Source organism: Lactuca saligna, chromosome 1 (assembly GCF_052625555.1).
Source record: "Lactuca saligna cultivar CGN05327 chromosome 1, ASM5262555v1, whole genome shotgun sequence".
In the NCBI taxonomy this organism is placed as follows: Eukaryota; Viridiplantae; Streptophyta; class Magnoliopsida; order Asterales; family Asteraceae; genus Lactuca; species Lactuca saligna.
Window position 1 is genome coordinate 63,204,138 of NC_136417.1, and position 10,322 is coordinate 63,214,459.

At 35.7% G+C, this 10,322-nt stretch overlaps 1 long non-coding RNA gene across 1 annotated transcript; it reads left to right on the top strand.

Moving 5' to 3' along the window:
- The first annotated feature begins 2,663 nt into the window (after nt 1-2,663).
- Nucleotides 2,664-4,963, top strand: LOC144998774 (uncharacterized). Its single transcript, XR_013660425.1, has 3 exons — nt 2,664-3,700; nt 3,773-3,894; nt 4,899-4,963. It is a non-coding gene; the product is annotated as an uncharacterized LOC144998774 (long non-coding RNA).
- Nucleotides 4,964-10,322: the final 5,359 nt, after the last annotated feature.

Consider the following 10,322-nt stretch of genomic DNA (forward strand, 5'->3'; position numbering starts at 1 on the left):
TATCAACATCAATGAGCTGAAAGTGTGGTGCCATCGGTATCACACTATCTAACCTCATATATTCATGTTTTATTGAAGACACAAATGATATTTATGTATAGATTAGTTGTCGTTCCAAAAGAAAAGTTAGTCTAAAAGTAATGAAGTTTTAAATATTAACAAGTTAGATGAAACATTGTTAAATAAATGGGATTATTTGTAGCCCACATATAAAAAAAAATTAAAAAAAAAAAAACATATAAGAGAATCTAACTATTTTATATACTGACCCAAAAAACAATTTCCATACACTTAAAATCTAATTTTAAAGGTTGATTGTTAGAACATTCATATCATGTAATGCTTACTTATATTTCAACTATGTTTTGCAATAACCACTTAGATAGTAAAATATCAATATTCTTTTAGAATGAGACCCACTGCCACACATCAACAACCATTTTATATTATTTAACAAAATTTATTTGTTTATATGCAATATGTAAATATATAAAAATAAATTAACTCATTAACAATTATAATTAATTATATCTAATTATAGATATTTAAGTACACCGTAATCTTTAAATTGTCTTTGTTGATGAATTATATAATATAATTTCAAAAATTTTAACAAACTTTACCTATAATTTAATTCACTAGTTTGTGGAGATTTTTAATTATCCTATATAACTATAGTAAAATAATAATAATATAAAAATAATAAAAAGTATATGTTCTCATGGTCTTTCATCAGTTGAAAGAACCATATCATTTGCAAGAAGGATTTGAAAGACTAAAAACCCACATGTGGGTTCTCTTAGTATTTAACTCCACAAAATATCTCATCGTTCCTGCCATGTAGTGTTTTTACTGAATGATCTTTGTCATAAAAATCAAGAAATGATTAGACTTTTATAACGACACAATCGAAATTTCGGTTTTCAAATATATTTAAAGCTACAATTCATTGTATCTTCAAATGTGTTTCTCGTGATCACATTCTTTTATTTTTCTTGTGATGTGAAACAACAAGACTTTGTGAAAGATTAATTTTTTGGATCTTAATCTTCGATCCAAAGCGCACTGAAATGACATTCACTCTAGTGCCATATGCCATATGCCACCTGTTATCAATTGTTGCATTCTCGTGGTGATCTATTTTGGAGTAAATTACACGAATGGTCCCTATGGTTTATGGTAATTTGTATGTTTGGTATCTAACTTATTTTTTTAACTCGAAAGGTTTCTACTGTTTGTTTTTGTTACACGTTTGGTCCCTATCTTACATAAAAATACTATTTTTTCCTTGATTTTTTTTAATTTATTTAAATAAACACACTCCAACCCCAACCCTCACCGTATCTTACCTATCTTACCATTTTTTCATATTTAAATAATAGTCTTTTTAGATATAAAAATGACCAAATATGTAACAAAAACAAACAGTAAAGACCAAACGTGTAAAAAAACAAATAGTAAAGACCTCCCGAGTCAACAAAAATAAGTTAGACACCAAACACATAAATTATCCCAAACCATAGGGATTATTCGTATAATTTACTCTCTATTTTGTGAACTAAAACTACATCATTTACTTTTATTTTTTAGGACATATATATCATGTTTTCAAAATGAATTATTATTTGAGAGTAGCAATTAGTAAAATAAATTTATTACGATGCACGAAACTATAATGAAAGTCTTAAATATGGAGTCCATATACATTTTATAATGTTATACAAATAAAAGATAAAGTGAGTATATTATGATTTAAATGAAATAAATTTAGAGTAAATTACATGAATGATCCCTATGTTTGGGGTAATTTACGTGTTTGGTCCCTAACTAATTTTTTTAACTCGAAAAGTCCTTAATGTTTGTTTTTGTTACGCATTTGGTCCCTACTATTTGTTTTTGTTACGCATTTGATCTCTATCTTACCAAAAAAGACTATTATTTAAATAGGAAAAAATGGTAGGATAGGTAAGGTAAGGTGAGGAGAATGGAGTTCGGGGTGTGTTTATTTAAATAAATTAAAAAATCAATGGCAAAATAATCTTTTTAGGTAAGACAGGGACCAAACGTGTAACAAAAACAAACTATAGGGACCTTCCGAGTTAAAAAAAATTAGTTAGGGATCAAACGTACAAATTACCCTAAACCATAGGGACCATTCGTGTAATTTGCTCATAAATTTATTGTTCGAAATTAATAAAGAATTTGAGAGTTAAATATAATTGAAAAAAAGTTAAATAAACGTTGCTGGATTAAGAGGTTTAATGGCACAAACCAAAACTAAAAAAAAAACCTTTAATAAATTCTAAATGAATAATATTATTGACCAAAAAATACATATAAATACATATATTATAATAGAAAAATCACTTTAGAAGACAAATTTCATATTATTATTATTATTTACTTTTTATAAGCTTCAAATTAGAAATGTTCTTACTAATACATTCATAATGTAGAGGAATAAAAGTAACAATTTTTTTTTATATAATACTAATAAAAATAATCTTTTTCACATATCTAAAAAGTAACCAACTAGTCAGGAATAGTTCTTTCCGGATTCTGACAAAAACACATCAGAATTCATTTGTGTGATCCCCTCTTATATAAGCGGGTTCACATCCTATTGGAATGTCATTCCATTCTTTTTTTTTTTTTTTTTTTTTTTTTTGAGAAATTTCGAACTCGATATTTGAAGTTTATTTAGAAGAAAGTCGTACGACAAACAAGTATGGAATACACTACCAATTCCAAAATGTTTTGTAATTCAAGGTATGGATTCTCTTTTTTCGTGTTTTTGCTGGTAGATTTATCACTTGGCGTCTTGGTCACCTTTAAGTAACCTAATCCTTAAAAAGCATATCCAGAACATAACACTACTTCGGAATATGTTTTTTAATCATAAGATTCAACATCTACTTCTGCACCACCTCTACCAATAAAATATGAAGTGATATGCATTAAGGGTATACAACGGTGCATTGTTAATAGGATTGCATTAGAGCTAATTCATGATTTTCACCGCATACCTGAGAAATTGTTAGAATATGGGATCCCATTACCGCTTTCAGAAGCCAAGCCGGGGAGCTTAAAAAGTTAGCATTTTATAATATGCAATTGCTTATGATTACAATGTTTGAAGATATACATGAGTTTCTCAACATAATGGAAGAATCAAAGAAACACGTAGGGTAAGTGCATCACTTGAAGAGTGAGTCGAAATGGTTGATATTGCCATGCACTTTATGAAGGCTACATCTAATTGTTTAAAGTTTACAAGGATACAACTTGGTTAGACCTCACGCAAGTGACAAGCATATTTGGGTATTACTCGTAAAAAATATAATGTTCTTTTTTATCACTAAGATGTAACATTTTTTTTTGTTTTCATGAATGATAATTTTTTTCTTTTTCATCAGTTAAACCAAAACAAAACACTACAATTCAAAATGATAAATGTGTAACATCTATTATTCAGGTGTTCGTTTTAACCTTTGAGTTGTGCTTTATTTGCAAGTTTAGTCCCCAGTGGCAATTTCATAATTTCGGAGTCAGCTGCAGTATGCGGGGCGTACACCTTCATACGAAGGTCATACTTCAGATCACACTAGTACGTTGTGTGTAGGCTGGTATGCAGGACTTATGCAGCCAGGGTGCAAACCCTAAGTTTTAGGGTTTAGACCCTATTTAAACACACTTATAGGTACATGCACCTTCTTATCTTCATCCTCCTTCCTCATTTCGAAACCCTAAATAGTGTTGGTGCATTGTGAAGCTTGGTGAGCCATTTTTGGTGCCATTTGGAGCTTTTGGAGTAGAAGGAAGAGAATTGATGTGGTGGTGTTTAATTCAAGGCTTTTGATTCAACATCTTGTTCTCCTTGTGCACCTTGTAGAGGTAAAAAGCTTCAACCTTGGTGTAGAAATATTATGGATCATGTTATAGATCAAAGTTGTTCCTTTTTTGTCCCAAACTTGGTCTTTGTGAGTAGAAGGTACTCCAAGGCATTTGAGTTGTCCTTTTAGAGGTTTTGAGGGGTGTTAAGTCATAAAGTTGGGTTTTTGGTCACTAGTTTCTCTCCATGCAAGTGCTAGATGGTCTTAATGAGTTAAAGAGACTAGAGTTTATGGAGTTAAGGTCTTAATAGACATGTTAAACCAAAAAGTTGGAAACTTTATGGGTAAGAACATCATTTGTTGCCTAGATCTCAACTTTGGATGTAAGTACTTAAGGGATTAAGTACTTAATAAGAGGGGTGGCGAGCAACTGCCTACGCTGGGTGTACCAATGGGTATGCTACACGTACAAGGTTAGCTTCCCAATCCTTGGTCAACAGTAAAGTATGCCTCGCATACACAAGGAGTACTCCCCGCGCACTGATTGAGTCAACCCGATTGACTTAGTTGACTTTGACCTAGATTTTGACTAGGGTTTGACTTAGGGGTATTTTAGGTACTTGAATGGTAGTCTGAGTTTTGGTTACTATTATTCGTAAAGGTGACTAGTAGTGTGGATTTCAGAGCAGTGTGTTATTCTAGCTTTTCGTCTATCTGTAAGGTGAGACTTTTTACCACCTTAAGTGGGTCGAAGGCACTAATGTCGACCTATTGTATTGTAAGAGTAAATTTTGTATGATGTCGTATGATTGTATATGCTATGATTGTAAGATTTATCTATTAATCTATCTTGGGCTCTAAGTCATTATCAACTCAGGGTTAATACAGACCCGGGGGTTGATTTGGACCAAACACAGCTGCTTGTTGTTATTTTGGGTTAATACGAATCTATGGGTTGATACGGACCTCACACAGCCACATGTTGTGATATTATATGTATGTTGTATGTTGTAATTTGGGAAGCTCACTATGTTTTATGCTTACAGTTTATGTTTATGGTTTCAGGTACTTCCAGTTCAAAAGAGTAGGGCTCAGCGTGATGGCACAACATCCTCCCTATATGATTTCCACACTTTTTATATTTGTATTATGATGTTTTGGAATTGTGTAATGATTCATAGTTTTTGGCACAATCAATGAATGAAATTAATAGTTTAATGAAAATTTTTAGTACTCCTTTCGGGTTGTTATAACTTGGTATCAAAGCCTTGGTTTGAGGGATTCAGATATACTCTCGATTGTGTCAGAACTCAAATTGAGGAAATGATAGTTTTTTCTTAAATAAAAATGAATTTAAACTTTTAAAAAGTATTTTATTTAAGAAGAAGGGGTACGATGCGTGCGATCAGCCGAGCTCAAGTAAGTGGTACCCGAACTACCCTTACTTATGTCTTATGGAGTAGTATGCTTGATATGAGAATTGATGTTAGATTAAGGATAAGGATGCCCTTAGGAATCATATGATAGAATTTCTTGATTTATATGATGCCTTATATCCTAGTGGAACTTGATGCTATGTATTACATGAAATCGATATCGGCTCAATTAATTGCTAAGTGTATGCTTTTAAAGTTGTATACGATTAGCCGTAGAATGATCAATTTGGCCTCATTTCATGTTCTTTTTTCGGTTGCAAACTTAGTGTAGAATCATCATTTGACAGTCTATGTGATCCTACTTTGTGTATAACTTTCATGCATATGGAAACCAATGGTCTTGATTGAGGTTCTTAATATTGCGAGTGGTGGGAGTTGAGGATTCCTAGGAGAGTATAGGATATGTAAGTCGTATGGCATGGGATTAGTTTAAGGATTGGTGTGGTGACTTAGAGGAATCAGGATTGACCTTGAGGAAGGTAAAGGTAGGTGTGAAAGGTAGTGATGGGCCTGTTCTACTAAAAGCATAGGACATGTACCTAAGAGGAGAGCAAATTTGGAAACTCTAAGGAGGCATGTGTAGAGGAGTCTCCTCGAGTCCTTTGATGATTGTTTTTTGTTGTGTTTTAGTTTGGAGGATAGTGATGATTACTCTATGAGGTTCTAGCTCTGGTTCTGGTTCAGGTTCTAACTCATGCATAGAACCAATTGATGAGTGTCTGTGCGAGTTCATTTCGGCTGAGGTTACCCATGGTATCCTGGTTACCCGCAATAGCAAAGAGGGGATTTTGGAGCTGATGGGTGAGAGGCTCAGTACCTTTTGATCCAAGATTTCTACGGGTCATATTATAGCTCAAACTCCCTCATTTCGGGAGTTCAAGGCTTGAGGAGCTCATGTGTTCTTCGGGTTAAGGACCCCATCGCTAGTCGTCGTTGGATCGCTGACATGGAGAATGCTCAGTGGATGAGCTTTTTCCTTGAGGGGGAAAATGTTGGATTTGCATCCTGCCTGCTGAGGGGCAGAGAAAGAGACTGGTAGGAGGAGGTTACCCACGTTGTTGGGACAACAGCAGTGGCAGTGATGACATGGGAGGATTTTTTTAGAGATTCTAGAGGGAGTTGTCACCGGCTATCGAGGTGAAATAGTTGGCGAGGGAGTTCCAGCACCTTCACCAAACTACCAAGACTGTGTCGGAGATTACCGCCAAGTTTCGAGAGATGGTTATGTTGGTTCAGCAGTATGCTACAGATAAGGAAATGAAGAAGATGAGGTATCATGACATGTTGAGAGATGACATTTGGGATTTGTGAGATTTTTGGGGGTGCAAGAACATGAATGATATGATTAAGAGGGATCGTGAGAAGGAGATTGAGCTAGAGCTTCGGTCAAAGCGCAAGTCGGAACAGGTGCAGACTATTGTGGGCCAGACCAAGAAGCCGAAGGTTTTGATTCTCATTCTAGGAGCTAGAAAGGTGGAGTTCGTTGTTTCAAGTGCAACAAGCAGCATAGTAGGGTGTACCAGTCAGTGGGTTCAGGCTGTTACAGATATGGGCAGACTGGTCATATGAGTAAGGATTTCCCTGAAGCACACTGATTTGCTTCCGTTGCAATCAGACCAGCCATAAAAAGGTTGAATACCAGAGATTATCAGGGGGAGCTGTGGCGGCGCCTGCACCAATCACAATGAGGATTAGTGATGGCCGCCATGGTAACGAGGAGGCTCCTGTAGTGAAGAGTAGAGCATTTTAGCTAACCACCAATGAGGCCCATGCAACACCATATATGGTTACGGGTATGTGTCTTACCTCTATCTTTTATTGTTTTCTTTATTTCATGCTCATATTTATTCTTGATTATGTATAGGGACCTTTTTTTATTAATGCTTTAACCAATCATGTTTTGTTTGATTCAGGGGCTATCAGATCCTTTTTATCTCTTGCGTTCAACAAGAAATTTTATGATGCTCCCGAGACTTTGGATTCCCCTCGAAGCACACTTCATTCTACTAGATATCATATAAACTGATTCATGGATTAAATTATCAACATTCTGTTCATTTATTTTTTTCCCGATTTCCTGATTAGTGATCAATTTAGACTATAAATTTGAAAACATCAATTTACTCCAGATCAGGCGCCTGGTTTTTCAAAGATCAAATCAAATCATCGAGGGGCCCACACATATCGTTTTTCCTGTTATGGAAAAAGGAATGAATTAATTTGACTATATATTCATGCATTTTACTAACCAAATCATGCATCAAATTAATCTTTATAATACCCAGTTACAAGATGTGTTTAGGTAAACCAATGTTGTAACACTCGGTTCCAGGTATGGATCTATTTTGTCTGAGTATGGTTCTATTCTTTGAAGGCCACGCTGTGGTGAAGCCTCACCACAATGTGGCGATGAGTTTTAGACCGCAGGGGATTATTGAACCACCACGACGTGGTGGTGGCTATTGGGGAAAACCCTAAAGTTTAAGGGTTGAGCCATATTTAAAGATTTTTAACCTCACTTAGGTTCCCTATTATCGGCCTCCGACTCTTCAAATCATCCCTTGAAAACCCTAGAAATATTGTGTGGGTTTTTAGCCTTAAGGTGTGGGTATTTGGTGCTTGTGAAGGAAGATCTCATTAGGAGTCCAAGTCACAGAAGATTCAAGACTTTACCTCCCTCTAGCATCTCAAAGAGGTATAAACTTTTCATCTTGATGAGTTAATCGATAGATCTATGGATTTTGGCCCTTTTCTCTATGTCTTGTTGCCTTGGGTGATTGGACATCATAAAGATTGCACTTTTAGAGTCTCCATGCCATTTGGAGCATTTTGCTATTAGGATATAGTCCAGTGTTGAGTTTTGTGTGATGGTATTTTGGGGGAACTCACTAAGCTTCGTGCTTACAGTTTTGGTTTATGGTTTCAGGTACTTCAGTGGACCGTGGCAAGGGGAATCCATGACCGTACACATCCTTGGTTTTACAACATATTGGATCTTGGGAGACTCTTATTTTAAATAATGTTTGTAAATAAGAGTTTGTAAACATTTTGATTAATAAATGGGCCGCTTTTGAAGGGTTTTAAATTGTTGAAATTTTTGGGATGTTACGAGTTGGTATCAGAGCCTATGTTTGAGTGAATTAGAGGAACACTCATGTGAATCTAATCTCCTACTAAGGAAAAAGGTTTTAAAAATGATTTTCAACTTGTTTTCAAAATAATCAAAGAGGATGGGATGTGTACGATCAGTCGAAGCCAGTAAGTTGACCCCCAAGTTACCACACAGTTATTTGGTATTGTGATATGTGTTAGAATAGCATGCTAGTGATAAGCTAAGTATCTTTTGGAACTGCATGGTAGAATTTCCTGATTATATGATGCTTGATACCCTAGGGTGTTCCTTATATGAAATTGACATCATTATTGTAGTTACTTAGTGTATGCATCATAGTTGTACATAACTAAGATTCTATAGCCTGAGAATGTTTGGTTTAGCCTTATTTCCTATTCTTGTTTGATGAAGGGGTCAGGGTAGAATCGAGTATTCGATTGTCTATATGATCCAGTGTTATGTACGATTAGCATACATGAGTGTTGCGGGGTTGGTGGAAGTTTCATGAGAAGGTGCAGTGCATAGCGGGTTAGCATGAGGATTATTAGCCACTATGGGGAGAGTGGAGTCAGGGCGAAGTGTATCTGAGATGCTGGGATTTAGAGACCGAGAATTTGATATGCAGATCTACCTGAATTTATTGTGTCTTAGTGCGTGTCGGCTCCACTGCTCGAATGTTTCTTGCTTCTTGCTTTGTGGGACTCACATTTATGTGAGCCAATTATCAAATGAATACATTAAGTTACATGCTATGGAGTTTAAATAATCTTAGGGTGAAGGATTTGTCCCTATTGCACAACTGTATTTTGAGTCTAACCGTTGAAGGGTTGGATTCTTTATTCAAAAGTTTATTTAAGTTTTGTTGCATGTAATTGTATTTATGAAGTGGTTGGCTGACATTGATTGGAGTCCTTCAGCAGCTGATAGCAGGGGAGATGGGGAATCCTAGGAGAGCCTAGGAAGTATTTTAGTACGATTGTTTCGCTGTTGAGCAAGTATTGGGCGTGTTATTATGATTCAGTCCTAAAGAACCCGAGATGATTCTTGAGGAAAGTATGGATAGGTGTGGAAGGTAGTATTGGGCCTGTACTACTGGAAGCACATGATACATATTTGAATCAAGGAGAGTTTCGAGGATTCTAAGGGCTGGTTGGGGAAGATAGCATGGCTTGATACCATGATTCATAGCGGTAGTTCCGTATCTGTCGATCTTTTGGTTATGGTTGCTCATGCATAAGGATGGGTTTGGTAATTGTTTTGGACCCCAATGGAAAACTTGGTTAGGATTGATTATTACAAACCTAGATGATCTTGTTGGTTTTGAGGCCACGAGGGTGTTGGCTTGAGGTTGTGCATTCGAGTCACGGGACTAAGAATGGAACAACCTTTATGATCGGTTTAGAGATTGTAGTTAGGAGTAGAATGGTTGATTGATGGTTTGGTATGTCGCAATCTATGGTGTGGATTTTTCCCTTTCTGTTTTTCGAGTTTGGGGAAGGAGTGAGCCGGCTTGTGTCTTTCAAATTTGGAATGTGTTATGGATGCTTTGTGGTGCGATTAAAGGTCCATGTTCTTGGGATGTAGGCAAGTCAGGTACCAGATTAACGGTTGTGATTGCAGGAGAAGAATGTATGTTTTAGATAGTAATTTAGTGTTTTCCATATAAAGTTGCAAGAACTCCTTGATGTTATGTAGTTATGATTGGAAAATTTCAAAGGTCTTCAGCTGAAATTCAGGATTCTTATGGAATTTGTTGATCCTTATCTGGAAAATCATCTTGCATGTATTATACATTTTGGGGTTGGGGATGGTTGTGCCTAGTTGATTCAAGTTGATTTATGGTTTGGTTTTAAAACCAATGGGTGGTTGTTCTAACCCTAAGTGGGGGAGAACTAGGTATTCTATTTGGAGTATCATTGATCTGCTCGGGTTTGTGGTATT